This window comes from Cetorhinus maximus, chromosome 9 (assembly GCF_964194155.1).
Source record: "Cetorhinus maximus chromosome 9, sCetMax3.hap1.1, whole genome shotgun sequence".
In the NCBI taxonomy this organism is placed as follows: Eukaryota; Metazoa; Chordata; class Chondrichthyes; order Lamniformes; family Cetorhinidae; genus Cetorhinus; species Cetorhinus maximus.
In genome coordinates this window covers 47,631,228-47,650,329 of record NC_135887.1, presented here as the reverse complement: position 1 = coordinate 47,650,329, position 19,102 = coordinate 47,631,228, and the positions used below count along the sequence as shown (strand labels likewise).

The following is a 19,102-nucleotide window of genomic DNA, read 5'->3' as shown; positions in this document are numbered from 1 at the left end:
GGAGAAGATTCCAAGGTGAGTTTTAGGAAAGTGGAGATTGGAAACCCTTGCTGAAAGACAGAGTTCAGTGAAATTTGTTGGCTCATCATGTAACAAGCATCTGGGGGGAGTTGAGGAGAGATCTACAGCATCTGTCTGGGGTGGCATCTGTAACTTCGTTTCAGAGTGTGGTGTGTCTGACCACAGTTTACAAATGGACTGTACTTACTGTGAACATTAGAGTATAAGATAGTTTTTGTAACTTGTGTCATCCTTACAAATCTGTGCATGTCTGTAAAGGTATAGTTGTGGGTGAAGGAGTATTGTAATATGGCTCATCTTTTCTCATTTAATAAATGTTTTGGTTTTTGTTAAAAGTTCATTAGCCGACTCCGGTGACCCTGTTCAGTAACCCCTCTCCACGTATCTAAACAAACTAATAAAAGTTAGGATCTATCAAGTTGGGTCCCATCCTGGGATCAGGCTTGTCCAGTTGTAACATCAGATGAGATCATAACAGTAATGATTCCTTGAATTTTACATTGCCTGCAGAGAATGGGATGAAGGTTTCAGGTTTCACAAACCTCCCCTCTGAGTCGAGGAAGCGACCCGGATTAAACTGATGTGGAGTCGATCAAATGTTCTCATCAAACAGGGCAGAGGAAAGGTTTGGAATGATCACAGTTCCATATAAGGTATTTAAATAATGGGACACATTAGCCAAGAATATATTTGTAATCTACCATCAGAACAATAAGGAGGAGCCCAATATTTGGAGAGTGGGTTATTAATCCTTCTAGGTTGAGGACCATAATCCCCCGTCCCAGAAGCTTGTCTCTCCTGTCATGGACGGATGGCATTCAAATTATGCACCATGAGATCACTGCTGGAAACTTAGTTTCCTGAACACTCAGATATGTGTTTCCAGCTCAGGCCCAGAACATAGGAACAAGGAGCAGGAGTAAGACCAAAAGACCATAAGACATAGGAGCAGAAGTAGGCCATTCAGCCCATCGAGTCTGCTCCACCATTCAATGAGATCTTGGCTGATCTGATAATCCTTAACTCCACTTTCCTGCCTTTTCCCTATAACCCTTGACACCCTTACTGATTAAAAATCTGTCTATCTCAGCCTTGAATATACTTAATTACCCAACCTCTACAGCCCTCTGTGGTAAAGAATTCCACAATTCACTACCCTTGGAGAAGAAATTGCTCCTCATCTCTATCTTAAATGGGCGATCCTTACTCTGAGATTATGCCCTCTGGTCCTGGACTCTCCCACAAGGGGAGACAACCTCTCAGCGTCTACCCTGTCAAGCCCACTAACAGACTTATGTGTTTCAATAAGGTCGCCTCTCATTCTTCTAAACTCCAAAGAGTACAGGCGCAACCTACTCAACCTCTCCTCACAAGAAAATCCCTCCATTCCTGGAATCAACCTTCTCTGGACTGCCTCCAATGCCAGCATATCTTTCCTTAGAAAAGGGGACCAAAACTGTTCACAGTATTCTCTGTGTGGTCTAACTAGTGCCTTGTATAGTTTTAGTAAGATTTCCCTATTTTTATATTTCATTCCCTTTGAAATAAAGGCCAACATTCCATTTGTCTTCCCTATTACCTGTTGAACTTGTATGATAGCTTTTTGGGATCCATGCATGGGGAAACCCAAATCCCTCTGTGCTGCAGCTTTCTGCAGTCTTTCTCCACTTAAATAATATGCAGCTCCTCTATTCTTCCTGCCAAAGTGCGTAACCTCACATTTTCCCACATTATATTCCATCTGCCTAGTTTTTGTCCACTTATTTAACTTGTCTATATCCCTCTGTAGACTCTTTTTCTCATCCTCACCATTTGCCTTCCCACCTATTTTTGTGGTCATCCGCAAACTTTGCGAAAGTACATTCACTTCTCTCATCTAAGGCATTAATATATATTATAAATAATTGTGGCCCCAGTGATCCCTGTGGCACTCCAGTAGTTACAGGTTGCCATCCTGAAAATGCCCCCCTTATCCCAACTCTGTCTTCTATTAGATAGCCAATCCTCTATCCATGCTAATATGCTACCCCCAACACCATGGCTTTTATCTTATTAGGTAGCCTTATGTGCGGTACCTTATCGAACACCTTTTGGAAATCCAAATATATTACATCTGCTGGTTCCTCTTTATCTATCCTGCTTGTTACCTCCTCAAAGAATTCTAATAAATTTGTCAGGCATGATTTCCCCTTCATGGAGCCATGCTGACTTTACTTGCTTGTATTATGCATTTATAAATGCTCTGCTATTACATCCTTTATAATAGACTCTAACATTTTCCCAATGATGGATGTTAAGCTAACTTGTCTATAGTTGCCTGTTTTTTTGTCTCCCTCCCTTTCTGAATAAGGGTGTTCCATTGGTAGTTTGCCAATCTTCTGGGGCACTTCCAGAATCTAAGGATTCTTGGTAGATTACTACCATTGCATCCACTATTTGTGTCGCTACTTCCTTTAATATCCGAGGATGCAACCCATCAGGTCCATAGGGCTTATCGGCCTTTAGCCCCATTATTTTCCCTAGTACTTTTTCTCTGGTGATAGTTATTGTATTTATTTCTTCCCCCACTTTTTATCCTTGATTATTTAGTATTTTTGGAATGCTTTTAGTGTCTTCTACCATGAAGGCTGATGCAAAGTATTTATTCAACTCCTCTGCCATTTCTTGGTTCCCCATTATTATTTCCCAAGTTTCATTCTCTAAGGCCTACGTTCACTTTGGCCTCTTTCTTCCTTTTTATATATTTAAAGAAGCTCTTACTATCCATTTTTATATTACTTGCTAGTTTACCCTCAAAGTTTATTTTCTCCCTTTTTTTTTGGTCATCTTTTGTTGGTTTTTAAAACTTTCCCAATCCTCTGGCTTACCACTAATCTTTGCCACATTGTATTTTATTCTTTCAATTTGATATTATCCTTAACTTCCTTGGTTAACCACAGTTGGTTTATCCCCTTCCTAGAATCCTTCCTCCTCACTGGGACATATCTTTGTTGTGAGTCATGAACTATTTTCTTAAATGTCTGCCATTGCTCATCAGTTATCCTTTCTGCTCAGCCCCTTTCCCAATCCACTCCAGCCAACTCTGCCCTCATTGCTTTGTACCTTTATTTAAGTTTAGCACAGTTGTTTCCGACCTAAGTTTCTCACTCTCAAACTGAATGCTAAATTCTATCAAGTTATGATCACTGTTCCCTGAGATCATTTATTAAACCTGCCTCATTACGAATTACCAGATCCAAAATAGCCTCATCCCTTGTTGGATCCATAACATATTGTTCTAGGAAACTGTCCCGAATACATTCTATGAATTCTTACTCATGGCTACCTCTGCCAGTTTGATTTTCCCAATCTACATGAAGATTAAAGTCGCCCATGATTAATATACTGCCTTTTTTACATGCCCTCATTATTTCCAGATTTATTCTCTGTCCTACAGTATAGCTGCTGTCAGGGGGCCTATAAACTACTCCTACCAATGTCTTTTCCCCTAATTATTTCTTACCTCCACCTATATGGATTCTACATCTTCCGATCCAAGATCATTTCTTGCTATCGTACTTATTCCATCTCGTACTAACAAAGCTACCCCACCACCCTTTCCTTCCTGCCTGTCCTTTTGAAAATTCATATATCCCTGAATATTTAGTTCCCAGCTTTGATCTCCTTGTAACCATGTCTCCGTAATGGCTATAAGATCATACCCATTAACCTCTATTTGTGCCGTTAATTCATTTATTTTGTTCCAAATACCACATGCATTCAAGTAAAGAGCCATTAACTTTACCTTTTTTACCATTTTCCCTCCCTTTAACCCTATTTGCTGCTTTTTTTAATGTTTGCACACTCTGTCCCTTCCTGTCACACTCTGGGTGTCATTACCTAAATAGCTGCCCTGTAATACTTCCTTATCCTTTTGCTTTGTAACTCTACATATCCCCTCTCCAGAACCCTCCACCCCTCTATTTAGTTTAGAGCCCTCTATATTGTTTAAAGTAGGCCATTCAGTCCCTCGAGCCTGCTTGGCCATTTAATAAGATCATGGCTGATCTGATACAGGTGCTTACAGATTCCCAAACATAGGCCAACAGGCCTTCACATCTACCTTCCCTGCAGTTCATGAGCAATTGCACAAGAAATCTACTGCTCTAAATAAAAACAACTGCACTCTTTTCCTGTCAAGAATTGCTCTTTTCCTTTATTTTATTCCTTATTGGGATGTGGCCATCACTGGCAAGGTCAGCATTTGTTGCCCATTCCTAATTGTCTTTGAACTGAGTGGCTTTCAAGGCCATTTCAGAGGGCAGCTAAGAGTCAGCAACACTGCTGTGGGTCTGGAGTCACATGTACACCAAACCAGGGAAGGATGGCAGATTTCCTTCCCTAAAGGGCATTAGTGACCCAGCTGGCTTTTTATGACAATCAGTGATGGTTTCATGGTGATCATTATTGAGACTAACTTTTCAATTTCAGATTATTAATTGAATTTAAATTCCACCAGCTGCCAAGGTGGGATTTGAACCCTTCTTCCCAGGACATTAGCCTGGTCTTCTGGATCACTACTCCAGTGACATTACCAACACACCACTGTCTCCCTAGTAATAGTATTGGTTTTAGAGAAGCTCAGCTCTTTAAGCAATACCGAGCCATTTTGTCTATTATTAAGGCCCCACTCATCAATGTAGGAAAATAAAAACTGGGGTCAGCCATTTAGCCCTTTAAGTCTGTCCTGGCATTCAATGAGATCACAACTGATCTGTCAACCAATTCCATATCAACATCCTTGCCCCATATTCCTTAATACCTTAGGGATTGTATATCCCATGACCTCTGTATCTCTGTATGTTTGATGAGGAAGTGAAATCGGAGCAATATTCCCTAAGCGTTTGGTTTCATGGATAACAGCATTAGTGTACGGCAATTCCTCATGGTCTTCCAATGCCACCTTTCTCCCCTTCCCAACTACTCTGTCAAACTCTTCTTGGACTTTAGCTGCAGAAGCAAAAGAGCAAATTTTGAGTATGAGTTGAAACTTGCCTTTATTTAAGACCTTTTACAACGCCAAGATGTTCCAAAGAGTTTTACCACCAATAGAGTACTTTTTGAAGTGCAATTACTGTCAAAATGAAGGTGTCGGGGGACTAGAACCTCACACTGCGGGCAGAATCGCCCCAGATTTGCACAAAATGTGGTAGCGGACGGGAAAAATGAAGTTTTCCCCACTGGCCAGGCTCTCATTTGCCTGCCACGCCATCACTTCGCCGCTTCCTCATGCCAGGCGCCACATTTACAGTGCAGCCGCGTGCACACCTCTCAGTGCTTCCAGTCCAGGACTGCTGCACAGAAAACATGGACCCGAAAGGCGGGAAGGCTGCAGCCCCCAGGTTTAATGATGCATCCCTCGAGTGCCTTTTGGATGCAGTGGAGGCCCGCTGTGATGTCCTCTACCCCTGCTCTGACCACAGGAGGGGCAGCAACATCAGTAATCCAGTATGGGAGGCGGTGGCAGTGCTAATGCCCTGCATAAGAGGACAGTCACCCAGTGCCAAAAAAGGATGAATGATCGCTTCCGTTCCGCCAGGGTAAGCCATTCTTCTCATCACTCTCAACTCACACACTCACAAACCCATCACACATCCACAGGGCCTTCACTCACTGTTGATTCAAGGGACATCACCATTCACTCTCTCATACACGCCTTCACTCACCTCATCCTGTCCATGGGGACCACTCACCACCCACTCTGGCCAGATATACTTATCATCTGGCCTTGCAGGCGTCCTGCTTGCACTCTCTCCATCTCTATTCATGCAGGACAAGCTGACACACAAGAGGGAGAGGTCACAGACTAGTAGAGGAATGCCTGAAATCAAAGCCCTCACGGACTTTGAAAATGGAGCCATCCAGCTGGTTTCCAACGATCTGGACTGTTTCTGTGCTGACGGTGAAGTCAGCAGTGCTCTTCCAAGTGAGGATCCAGGAATGCAACATCCATCAGACAACCATGCTGTGAGTGATGTGTCCTGTTTCACAGACCACTGCCATGCACTAATTATCTCTCCTTGCTTTCGCAGGCACATCTGGGAAACAGCAGTGTGGGGCCATGACCCAAGTCCTCAACCCGAAGAAACTTCTGAAGAGGAACTGAATGCACTTACATTGAAGACCCATCACAGCTCTCACCTACATCCTCCACCAGCGCAGAGACACACACCTCGGTGGGACCTAGCTTTAGAATAGCCTTTAGAATAGCCTCGGGATCACAATCTGTGGGGTTATTACTAAAAATTGGATCACACCAAACTGAGCATTTTGGAAATACACCTCTGCCTATAAAGGAGGCAGTAAATCAAAATCAAAACACCTTTCTCTTTAAGGATGGGTGGTGAGAGGAGAAATCAGGGCTGTTTAAATTAACTCCCCTCCTGTCCGTAACAATGGAAATACAGTTGTCAGTTTGTGCACAGTAAGGTTGCAATGAGATAAATGTCAAGTTATCTGTTTAAGTAAATAGGAGATTCAAAACCTGTCTTACTGATCATAGGACCATTTTTGTCAATAACAATGTCAACCTATATTAATTTACCATCTTGAACAAAACGCCCCAAATGCTTCACAGAGTATAAAACAAAATATGACACTGACTCACATAAGGAGATATTAGGTCAGATGGCTAAAAGTTTGGTCAAAGATATAGGTTTTAGGGCGCGTCATATAGGAGGAAAGTGAGGTAGAGAGACAGAGAGGTTTATGGAGGGAATTCCAAAGCTTAGGACCTGGGCAGCTGAAGGCAGGGCATCCACGATGGAGCAAATAAAGTAGTGGATGCTCAAGGGGCTGAAATTAGATGGGCTCAGATATCTCAGAGGGCTATGGGGCTGGAGGGGATCAGAGAGTTAGGGAGGTGCAAGGACATGGAGGGATTTGAAACAAGGATAAGAATTTTACAATCGAGGCGCTTTGTAGTCAGCAGCCAGTGAAGGTCCACAAGCACAGTTTGGGGTTGGAGAGGGTACGGGGGGGTGGAGGGGATGAGTGAATTTAGTGCAAGTCAGGAAATGGGTAGCAGAGTTTTAGATGACCTCATATTTACAGAGGACAGAGTGGGTTCTACTCTTGATAACTGGTTGGTGAAGAAAGAAACCAGAGCCAGTCTTTACTTGGAATAGATTTATTAACAAAGTGAAACATTACAGGGATATATCTCCTGACGTCAGTCTACTCCTGTGCACCTAAGTGTCTCTTCATATGTGCTCACATAATCATCCAATCAAAGCCTTCCTCTGCCTGTATGTACTTAACTTCAATTGATACAATTAACAGAATGTGCGAAACCAGCCAGCAGTATGTTAAAATAGTCAAGAGATAACAAAGGCATGAATGAAGGTTTCAGCAGCAGAATAGCTGAGGCAGGGTGGAGCCAGATAATGTTAGGTAGGTGGAAACAGGCAGTTTTAATGACAGCGTTAATATATATTTGGAAGTTCACCTCAGGGTCACATATAACACTGAGGTTGTGAACAGTTTGGTTCAGCCTCAGACAGTTGCCAGGGAGAGGGATGGAGTCGGTGGCTAGGGAGCAAAGACAATGGGCAGAATCGGCCCAAATTTGCACTAAGTGCGGTAACAGGCGGGAAAAAGAACTTTTTACCCACCAGCCGCAATGGCAGCTTTTCACAACATATCACCTCAAACCCGCCTCATTAATCAGCATTTCTGGGAAACACGCCATTTTGATGGTGGGTGGGCTCCCATTCACCCATCACGCTGTCAACTCGTTGCTTCCTCACACCAGGCGCCGTATTTAAAATGCAGCTGTGTGCATACCTCTCAGTGCTTCCAGCCCAGGACTGTTGCATAGAAAACATGACCCTGAAAGACAAAAAGACTGCAGCCCCCGATTTAGTGACACGTCACTGGAATGCCTTTTGGACGCCGTGGAGGCCTGTCGTGTTGCCCTCTACCCCAGCTCTGGGCAAAGGTCAGCAAACAAAGTGACCAATCCAACATGGGTGGCAGTGGTGGTTGGCACCAGTGCCTTGCAAAAGAGGACAGTTACTCAGTGCTGAAAGAGGATGAATGGTCTCATCCATTCCACCAGGGTAATCACTCTCGACACACACACTCACAAACCCATCACAGGGATCTCACACCTCAACAGACGACACCACTAATTCTCACACATACCCTCACATCTCCATCAGGCCGACAGCCTCAGCCAGTCAGTCCCTCAGCTCCATCCAGGTCTTCACCCCCAGCCAAGAGGACACCTCCTCCATTGAAGAGTTAGAAATAAGCAGCCTGGAAGACCCATCACAGCGCTTACCTACACCCTGCACCAGCACAAAGACACACACCTCGGTGGGACCTAGATCTAGAGCAGGCTTGGGTTCACAATCTGGTGGTCACCACACAGACATGTGTCCGCAGCAGGAGGGGGCAGATTGTGCCAAGCTCCCTGGCACTCGGAGGACTTCTGGGAAAGAGGCATCTGTGAGGTCCGAGTCAGATGGCGAGCTTCTGGATTCGGCCTTCCAACTCACTGGAGAGTCAGCAGAAGGCATGAGAATACCAAGCAGAGCTGTTGGAAGCCCTCAAAAGAGTGGCGCATGAGTCAGAGGAGTGTGTCTGCCTGCTCTCTGATGAAGTGGTGCCCACATATGCACGTATGGAGGATGGCAGATGCCATGGGGAACCTGGTGCAGACCTGCACTCCAACGCGGTAGCCATGGATAGGTCCCTGCAGTGGCGATGCGAGAGGGAAACAGGGCACCTCGACATCCCTCCACGTGCACCATCCCCTCAGGGAGTCAGGTCGGGGCCCTTGGCACCTGAAGGGAGGAGGGGCAGCAGCTGGATATCCCTGGGTCATCCACTCAGGAATCCCAGGGGCTGCCTGCTACCTCCGAGTCCCGTTTGCCTGTGACCCCTCAACCTCATCCTCTGTCATTGCAGAGGGAGCAGCTGGCCCACAGGAGGACAGCCAAAGCAAGCCGGGACCCTCAAGGCCTCAGCTCCCTAGCGGACCCACGTGAAGTCATCAGAGGCAACACGGCCAACCATCACACAGGCTGTCTCCACCCTGGTTGCAGATGTCAGGGCAGTACCTTGAAGTGTTAGGGCTAGAAAAATTAAGAAACTCTGATCATTGTTGGTTGCACGGGTGAACACATTTGTCACTTTATAATCTGAAAATGTATTCACTTTCACTGAGTAATGTGTGATGGTATCTTTCAGTTTCACTTACAGGCTTTGCGAGTCCTCCCCCTGCATCCCCTCCCACCAGGAGTTCAGCTGCTCACACCCGGACCATGAGTGAATCTGGAAGAAGTGTGTGTGTGTGTGACAGGGCCTTTCAGAGCCTTGAGCAAGCCACTTTCCCTTGCATGTGGAGCATTTTCAATGCTGCCTGCTGGGGTTCACTTTCAGTTGTCCATCTGAGCTGACCTGCATCTCCGCCCACCCACTGATCACACTCCCATGTAGCACCTGTTCCCACCCACCATGAGTCACCTTTCACTGTTGGATTTGCAAGCATGGTGTGGTTAACATTCTTCTTCAGCTCCTCCGTCCCTTCCCTTCACCAGTCGCCCATATCCTTTCCCCCATCACTGTCAATCCCCCTGGCATCACCTTCCACCTCCCCACTGTAAACTGCCAGTCACAACCCTTTTCTTTCGAGGACTTCCAGGTGAATGTGTACATTCCCTTCCTTCCCAAAAATCTCACCTCCATCCACCTTAACCTCCCTGACCTCCTCCTTCCCACCCCAGGGTCCATGTCTGCCTCTGAGTCCACACCAAACACCCTCGCCAACCCTATTACCGATACTGTCGCACCCTCAACCTCACACCTCACTCTGCCCTCTCTCATTCTCACCATTCCCTCCTACCACATCCATCTTCATTTCACTCCCCAGGAGGCAGCCATTGACTCCACGGATCCCTCCCTTGCATGTTCACCTGGACATTCTGCCCCTCCCCTCAACATGGTACTCCTTCCCCCCTTGGAAATCCTTCCCCCACCCCCCGGGACTCCCCCCCTTCCCCCACCCCACCTACCCACCAGACTCCTCCCCGCCCCTGACTCCTTCCCCCTTCCTGACTCCTCCCACCACCCTTACTTCTTGCTCTAGCCTTACTCCTTCCTCCCACTGAACTCTTTCCTCACTCCAAAGTTATGCCCCCCTCCGAACTCCTTCCTCCACCCGAAGTCCTTCCCCCTCTGAACTCCTTCCTCCCCCAAACTCCTTCCTCTCCCAAACTCCCACCCCCATGGAACTCCTTCCTCCCCCCAAAGTCAAGCCCCCTCCGAGCTCATTCCTCCACCCGAAGTCCCTCCCCCTCTGAACTCCTTCCCCCCTCTGAACTCCTTCCCCCCTCTGAACTCCTTCCCCCCTCTGAACTCCTTCCTTTACATCTTCCTCCCAAGTTGCCATATTCTCTCCCATTACACCCTCCTCCCCATATTCCCACCTCTCCCTCCCAACCTCACCCCCCCGACACCTTCATTCCCCCCCAAACCTCAACCCCCGGATACTTTCAATCCCCTCCTCCCAACACACCTTCCTCTCCCAGTGAAACTTAGACTTCCTCTCCCACCCTCCCCCCCGCCCCCCACCCTGTTACATCTTCCTCTCCCACTCATGGCTGGACCTTCCTCTCTACCCCCTCGACGATCATCGATAGTAGACTAAAGCCAAGACACTGACGTCCCGAAGCAGACTCACAATGGTGATTTTCCACCTTCCGTGAGCTGCTTCGCTTTGGAGTCATGTCCATGAGAACCCACCCAGTCTGCAATGACTGTTCCTCCAGGGTCCCATTGCAGTCGGGCTTCAGCATCGTCTGCTCCTCAGATGTGTCCACGATGTGAGCAAGACTCTGGTGGTAAGTCCCAACTTCTGCACATCACACTTGTCAAGACGTGTTCTGCACTTGCGTGTTTTCCCGCTGATGTGTGGGTAAATTTGATGTGAGGGGATGATTCCGGTGAGCTGGGCTTATAATGATGTGCAGATGTATTACAATAAAGTTCCCGATGTCCGGCAGCGGGAAACATGGCCCCCATTGATGGGTGGAGTGGATGGTTGCAAATGTTCTTCGTGGCGGCATGAAAGCGATTTTTGGCCTTCCCATCATACTGTCTGCTCACGCCAGCCAGGACGCCCAACACCAGCGAGCACGGAAAACTCCACCTAATGCCTTCAATCTTCCCAATACTTAATTGGAGGAAATTTCTGCTCATCCAGTTCTGGATGTTAGACAAGCAGCCTGACAGTTTAGAGACAGTGGACAAGTCAATAGAGGTAGCGATGAGGTAAAGTTGAGTGTCACCAGCATACATGTGGAAACAGACATTGTGGCCTGAATTTTTTGATCGTTGGGCACACGCGGGAAATGGGCCACCAGCCGCGATCGGCCCCGACTGTGATTTCACACTGGCTGACAAATTAACGGCCAGCCAGCGTGAAATGCACTCTGAAATGCTCAGCGCTGCCAGGGTGGGGGCGGGAAGAGGGCAGACGCCGTGTAACCGAGGGTACGGGTGAGTGCTTCGAGAGAGCACCCTGAAGGCAGACAGCTGCCCCAGGGAACCGTAGACCTCCACAGAATAAAGGACATGACAAAAATGCTGCAAAATATGTCTGTGCAGCACAATCAAGCAGCTGAAAACATACCTCATAAAAAAACCAGTCCCCAGATATCTCTTTTTATTTTATTTCCCCACGGAGATTTCATCCCGCCCTGGATCGAGGTTTGAGCAAAAATGTGAATGTCGTCTGGGAAAATGACGTGTCCGCCAACCATAAATGTGGACGGGCACCTAAAATCGATGTTGATTACATCGTTAATGTGCTTAATTGCCCACTTAACTGTTGGCAGGCGCACTTCCGACTGCTGCATGCGCCCGCCGAGTGAAATATCGCGCGGGTGCATAATGTCGCTCACCCGACATGATCTCGCACTATTTCACGCCCGTTCGGGCCGGGCATGCGCCTGCCCGCGGGACGTAAAATTCTGGCCTGTGTTTTCGGAAAGCAGAATACTGTGGATGCTGGAAACCTGAAATAAAAAGGGAAAATACTGGGAAAAAAACTCAGCAGGTCTGGCAGTATCTATGGAGAGAGAAACAGAGTTAACGTTTCAGCTCTGTGACCTTTCATCAGAACTGGGTAAAGGTAAAAATGTAATAGATTTTGAGCAGGTGGGATAAGGACAAAGAAGGGTCTGTGATAGGGTTAAAGACAGGAGAGACTGAATGAGAGAAAGTTTAGTCCTCCAGGGCCAAGGAGAATGGAGATGGGGTAAGAAAAGAAACATAGGAACAAAAGATGCGCCAAGAGCAGTTGTGCTGCTGTCTGAAAGAAAAAAACCAAAACAAGAAATAATGAAACAAAATCGGGGACAGAGTTTATGGTTGCAAGTTGTTGAGCTCAATGTTGAGTCCAGAAGGCTGTAAAGTGCTTAATCGAAAGATGAGGTGCTGTTCCTCCAGCTTATGTTGAGCTTCACTGGAACATTGCAGCAGGCCGAGGGCAGAGATGTCAGTGCGAGAGCAAGGTGGAGAAATAGAATGACAGGCAACTGGAAGCTCAGGGTCCTGCTCGTGAACTGAGTGGCAGTGTTCCATAAAGCAGTCACCCAAATCTGCATTTGGTCTTCCCGTCGCCGTGGAGGCCACATTGTGAGCAACAAATACAGTAGACTAGCTTGAAAGAAGAAGGTCTGAATTCACTTCACTTGGAAGGAGTGTTTGGGGCCTTGAATGGTGAGGATAGAGGAGATAAAAGGGCAGGTCTTGCACTCCTGTATTTGCTCAATAACTAGAGAAAACAATCATTGGCAAAAAGACCTAATGGGGAGACGAATACTCAGGATTATTAGGATCTGGAACACTCGACCTGCAAAAGTACTGGAAGCTGATTGCATAAATAAATTTCAAAGGGATTTGGAGGGGTATTTAAGTATGAACAACTTACAGGGTTACAGACAAAATGTTGGGACGTGGGAATTCCCATAACTGCTCTTTCAAAGAACCAGCAAAGGTACTAGTGGAGGAATGGCCTGCTTCTGTGCTTTGGGTTTCTAATATTCAATCATTCTACGTAACATGACTTCCAAATGCACTAACATTCTTCTCTTCTCTCCCTCGTTTATTACTGGTGCTCTCCTTCCCCACTCCTCCGTCTCAGTTCACACTGACATCTTCCTTCTCCCCTCTCACACAGTCAATAATGGCCTCCATAGCCCTATCAGCTACTTGAGTCTGATTTATATTACACTGCAGATCTGGATGCAGCATCATGAAGAGCAGGGCCCAGCGCAGGGTGGTGAAGGTGGTGTCTGTACCAGCCGAAAAGAGATCAATAATCGTCCCTAGCAAATTGTTTTCCAGGAAACTTGTCTCAGGGATGTGTTTCATCTGAAATGCAGTTTTAAAAAAAAGAAATCAGTGATAATATATAGAATCATGGAATGAGACAGCACTATGCCTATGCCAGTTCCTTTTTGGAATTATACAGTTAGTTCCTCTCCCCTGCTCCTTCCTCATAGCCCTGCAAACATTTTTAAAATATTTATCCAATTGCCTTTTCAAAGTTACATTTCAAGACTCTGGCAAAAATCTTTGTTGGTTTCCATGAGAAATGCATCTTTGATGGAATGACACCTAACCTCACATCTCTTGCATATTTATGATACATAGACGATATGTCTGCTATATTTGAATCTGCAGCTGCATGCAAGAAGTTCCTTACACACCTTAATGGGCTCCATCCTGCACCCAAATTCACCTTTGAAATGGAAAGTCAAACAAGCTCCCTTTCCTTGACGTGCTGGTTGAGAAATCTGCCAATGGGTTCTCTACTGCTGTCTACCGCAAGCCTTCGCTGGTCAATACGCGCGTTGGGATTCCTACAGTTCCAAGCACTGTAAGATTAGTCTTATTGGCAACCTCGTAAATAGGGCCTGAGCCATTTGCTCAATATGCAAGCTTGATGCTGAAATAGGACATGAAAAAATGTCATGCTGCAGGGTAATGGCTACCCTCATTAAATCATTGCTCACTGTACATTGTGCAAACCCATGAACGGGCCTAAGGCTGCCACTTTCAGTCCTAAAAAATGCCCAGTCTACCTCTGATTACTCTGGAAGGGTAAGGTGTCTCAAAAATTGAGCAACAGGTGAAGCTAGCTGTTTAACGCTGTTACTATGCAATAGCAACATGAGTGGTATTCTCCACTGACAGGATTCTGCCGTCAAGACAAAAAGATGTTCTGCCTAACATTCAAATGAGTAATGTGGTATATGGATTTCAGTGCCTGTGTGATGCCAGGTATATATGCCGTATGTCCCAACAACTGGCAGATCGTATCAAACAGCATGTCCCTTCCGGTGTTCACAACAGGCAAAGTACTGTCCACACTCACCAGCCCGTGCTTGCAAAACTCAAAACACAGGCCTGAACTTTCAGCCTGGCGTGCGAGCACGTGGGATTGGAAGTGGATTTGAAATCTGCTCCTGCCTGCAATCGGCTCCCAAAATCAATTTCATGCTGGCTGGCTCCAATACTCTAATTTTTTCCTCCTTATTAATCTTTTTGTCACTCGTTGCTGTTCTTTATATTCTTTCCAATCTCCTGACTTGCCACCTGTTTTTGTGTTATAATATGCTCTTTCTTTAAGTTTGATACTGTCTTTAACTTTTTTTATTTAACCACGGATGGTTGGCTCACCCCTTGGAATTTTTCTTTCTCATTGGAATGTATGTGTTCTGTGTATTCAGAAATATCCCTTTAAATGTCTATCACTGAACCTCTGCTGACCTATCCCTTAGCCTCATTTGCCAGTTCATTTTAGCTAGCTCTGCTTTCATGCCCTCATTATTGCCCTTATTTAAGTTTAAAATACTAGTCTTGGACGCACTCATTTCTCCCTTAAAATGAATGTAAACTTCAATCATACAATGATTGCTCCTACCGAGGGTTCCCTTCACTATGAAGTTATCAATTAATCCTATCTCGTTGCACAATACCAGGTCTAGTATAGCCTGCTCTCTGGTTGGCTCCAGCCGTTCTAAGAAACTATCAAGAAAACATTTTATGAACCCCTCAACTACTCTCTTTGCCCATCTGATTTTTCTATATGTAGATTAAAATCCCCCCCTGATTATTGTTGTACCTTTCTGACAAGCTCCCATTATCTCTTCTTTTATACTCTATCCTACAATGAGTTACAATTACATTACTGTACGCCACTCCCACAAACTCAACCCAAACCGCTTCTACATCCTGGTTTCCTGAACTTAGGTCATCCCTCTCTAATGTGCTAATACCATCATTAATTAATAGAGCCACCCCTCCACCTTTTCCTAACTTCCTGTCCTTTCTAAATGTCATATACCCTTCAATATTCAGGTCCCAATCTATGTCATCCTGTAGCCATGTCTCTGCAATGGCTATCAGATCGTATTTATTTATTTTTATTTGCGCTATCAGTTCGTCTGTTTTGTTTCGAATGCTACGTGTGTTTAGATAGAGCCTTTAGTTTTGTCCTTTTATTATTTTTGTATCATCTAGCCTTATCTGCTGATTTACTCTTAGATTTGTGTTCTTTGCCCCTTCCACTCACGATCTGTTTATCATTTCCCATATTAATACCTTTCTCTCTTGCCTTGTCTCTACTCTTTGGTTTATCACATCTACCCAAATTTGATCCTTTAACCCCACTATTCAGTTTAAAACCCTCTCTACTTCCCTAGTTATGCGGTTCACAAGGGCACCAGCCCCAGCACGGTTCAGGTGTAGACCGTCCTAAAGGCACAGATCCCGCTTTCCCTAATACTGGTGCCAGTGTCCCACAACCTGGAACCCACTTCTCCCACGCCAGTTTTTCAGCATTAATTTCTCTAATCATATTTGTCCTATGCCAATTTGCACATGGCTCAGGTAATAATCTAGAAATTATTGCCTTTCAGGTTATGCTTCTTAATTTGGTGCCTAGCTCCTCATACTGACTATACAGAGCCTCCTTCCTCATCCTGCCTATGTCGTTGGTACCAACATGGGCCACGGTCACTGGATCCCCCCCAACTTCCCACTGTAAGTTCCTCTCCAGCCCTGAGCAGATGTCCCGAACCCTGGCATCGGGCAGGCAACATAGCCATCTGGACTCTCACTCTTTGCTACAGAGAACAGTGTCAATCCCCCTTACTATACTGTCCTATACTACCACTACATTCCTTTTTGTTCCCCCCACTTGAATAGCTTCCTGTACCATGGTCAGTTTGCTCCTCCACCCTGCTGCCACTGCTCTCATCCAAACAAGCTGAAAGAACCTCAAACCAATTGGACAATTGCAGAGGCTCACACTCCTACTCTCTGGGTCCCCTTACCTGCCTCACTCGCAGTCACAACCTCCTGTCCCTGGCCACTGACCAAATCAGAAGACCCTATCCTAAGTGGTGTGATTGCCTCCTGACATGAAGCATCCAGGCAACTTTCACCCTCCCTGATGTGTTGCATTGTCTGCAGCTCAGCCTCCAGCTGAATGACTCTGAGCCGAAGTTCCTCAAGCTGTAAACACTTACTGCAGACGTGTTTGCCCTAGATCATAATGTTATCCAGGAGCTCCCACATGCTGCAACCTCAACACATCACCTGTCCTGCCATCCTTAATGTGTTTTACATAATTAATTATATTAATCACTTATATGTGTTGCTTTCTTATATATTTTATTAACTTTACCACTATTTTGAGTACTATTTTAAACCTCAGGGGTAGAATGGAACTTACCCACTTCCCAGATAATCACCAAACAACGAGTTCCTTTCCCTGTTGTAAAGCTAGAACCAATTCCTATGGGGTGAGGGAGTTAGAAAAAGGAAACTAACACCTCCTTTCCCCAACTCCCCAGACTCACCAAACTCCAGGTTTTTAGCCAGTTAGCTTAGCTGCACTCCATTTGCCTTGGCTGCATGAAAGAACCCTGAATTTATAGTAAACTGAACTGCGGCTACAGTAACCAGATTCAATCAGTTAGCTAATTAACTACTCAGCTCCTAAAGCTGAGAGTGAGTTTACACTTTCTAAATTACAAGAAAATAGAACTTAGCCTGCTTACACAGTACTTCCCAGTTACTGCTAATTACAGACTAGATTAGATTTTATGAGCAAAATTTATGAACAAAATTAACACATAAAACTCCCCCCTCACCAAACTCGAAGTCTTCACTCAGTTAGCTCGGCTGCACTCCGTTTAATCATTTCACATATGGAAGTGACAGTCTCCCTGGAGTGGCGGAGCCTTCTTCAGCACTGAACCTCAGACATGTCCAGGTAGCATGATCGCTGCCTGTGGACTCTGCCTGCTGGGTAATGGTGCCTTCTCTGGACCCTTCTGCCATGCACTTCCTGCTAACCCTAGATCCCTTCTGGTTCTGCCTCTCATTCCATAGGTCCCACTCTGGGACGCTGCCTGCAGGCAACCTCTGGCCCTCTCTTCTTCTGAGGAGGAGATCCTTCCAGCAGAGTACACAATCCCCATTTTTGTCCATATAGTTGCACAGGTTGCTGCACTGAAGGGGCCTCTTGGCAGGAGGCCTCTGCAAATGCTGAAAAATCAGAGTCCTCAAGAACACCAGAAAAACATGCGAAATTTTCTCTAAACCAAATACAAGCAACTCACAGACAGGCTCCTAACTACTCACCTTAATATCAGTCTTTGGGCCTTTTAATCCCACCCTGGATGTAGAATGCATGAAAAACGTGAAGGCTACCTGACTGAGCGGAAAAGCGCATGGGCCATTCAGAATCGCAGCCCTTTAAATGGCCTTAATTGGCCCTTTAGCTGTCGGCGGGCGCGGTTCTGACTGAAATATTGCAAGGCGGTGCAATGACATCATGATGCCCTCCAGATGTCACCACGCCCCATTTCGCAATCGAATGTGTCCACTGCATGCTCACTCAGCAAGTGCAAAATTCTGGCCATAGTGTCCAACATTAGGTGTGATTCTGTGATTGGACAACACCTGCTAAATAATCCTGACTGTGCTAAGAATTACACTGAAAACCAATTTAAGATTGTCAGTCGGGCTCACAGCATGGCTCACTTAGGCATGCCAGAAGCCACATATATTCACACCCAGGCTCTAACCTTTGCAGACAAAAGGAGTATGTCCACAGGTTGTACCTTTTTAACTAAACAAAAGCTTAGGGAACAGTCATTCCCCAGTTCACCCCACCAGGGCAGTGCCTTGGCCAATCAGAGTCGAACAGCCCAGTTTAAATTTGAACAAAGCTTGGCAGTTAACTTGGCATGGGAACATGCTGCATTCTCCATGGCAACACCTCCACCAGAGTCTACTTGCCAACTAATCAGCGCTCTCTTCTCATGCGGTATAAATTGTTGTTCCCCTGTTACAGTTGATAATTTCTTACAAGCTATCCTGATGAGTACAAGACGAAAAGCTTAGACAGCATGTCTCCCTTTTCAGCAGTACAGGCCCAGCTCTCTGATTACTGGTCCAATGACACAACCACTATACTATTCCCCCTAAATACCTTTTAATACTAGTTCAAGAACACCAATAGGCAGAGACCAGATGCCTTTTTGGGGAGTGAATAACTGTTGGCTGTGAGAAGACTATCACAGGAGGGCAGTAAATACCTTCAAAACAGGGAAAGGGAGGCCTAACAACAAATGTAAAATAATCCTGCCTTTAATATGCTCCAACTACTTTCCCCTTCTCTGCTCCGAAGGCAACATCCATTACATAGTGTGACAGAAAGTGAATTTAAAACACAACCACACAACACTGACTGGAATATGCTGCAGTTTCCATCACATACCTTCTCTTGAAAAGTGAATGGTTTTCTCTTGGTTTTCAAATATCTTATTGTGCAGACCCGGGAAGTGATGAATAAAATGGAACGTATTCAACAGCTGCAAAAAAGAACACAGAGTTTGAAATGACATACATTATTTTACAAAATGTTTCTGATTTTGTTGAAAGTTGTGGACACGGAAATTCATCCCATTACATTTACTATGAAAGCAACACAACAATAATTATTTCCCCTGGA

At 45.6% G+C, this 19,102-nt stretch overlaps 1 pseudogene; it reads right to left on the bottom strand.

Moving 5' to 3' along the window:
- The window catches only part of LOC144684350 (cytochrome P450 2D10-like), a 36,513-nt pseudogene that overhangs the window by 1,920 nt on the left and 15,491 nt on the right, over positions 1–19,102 (bottom strand).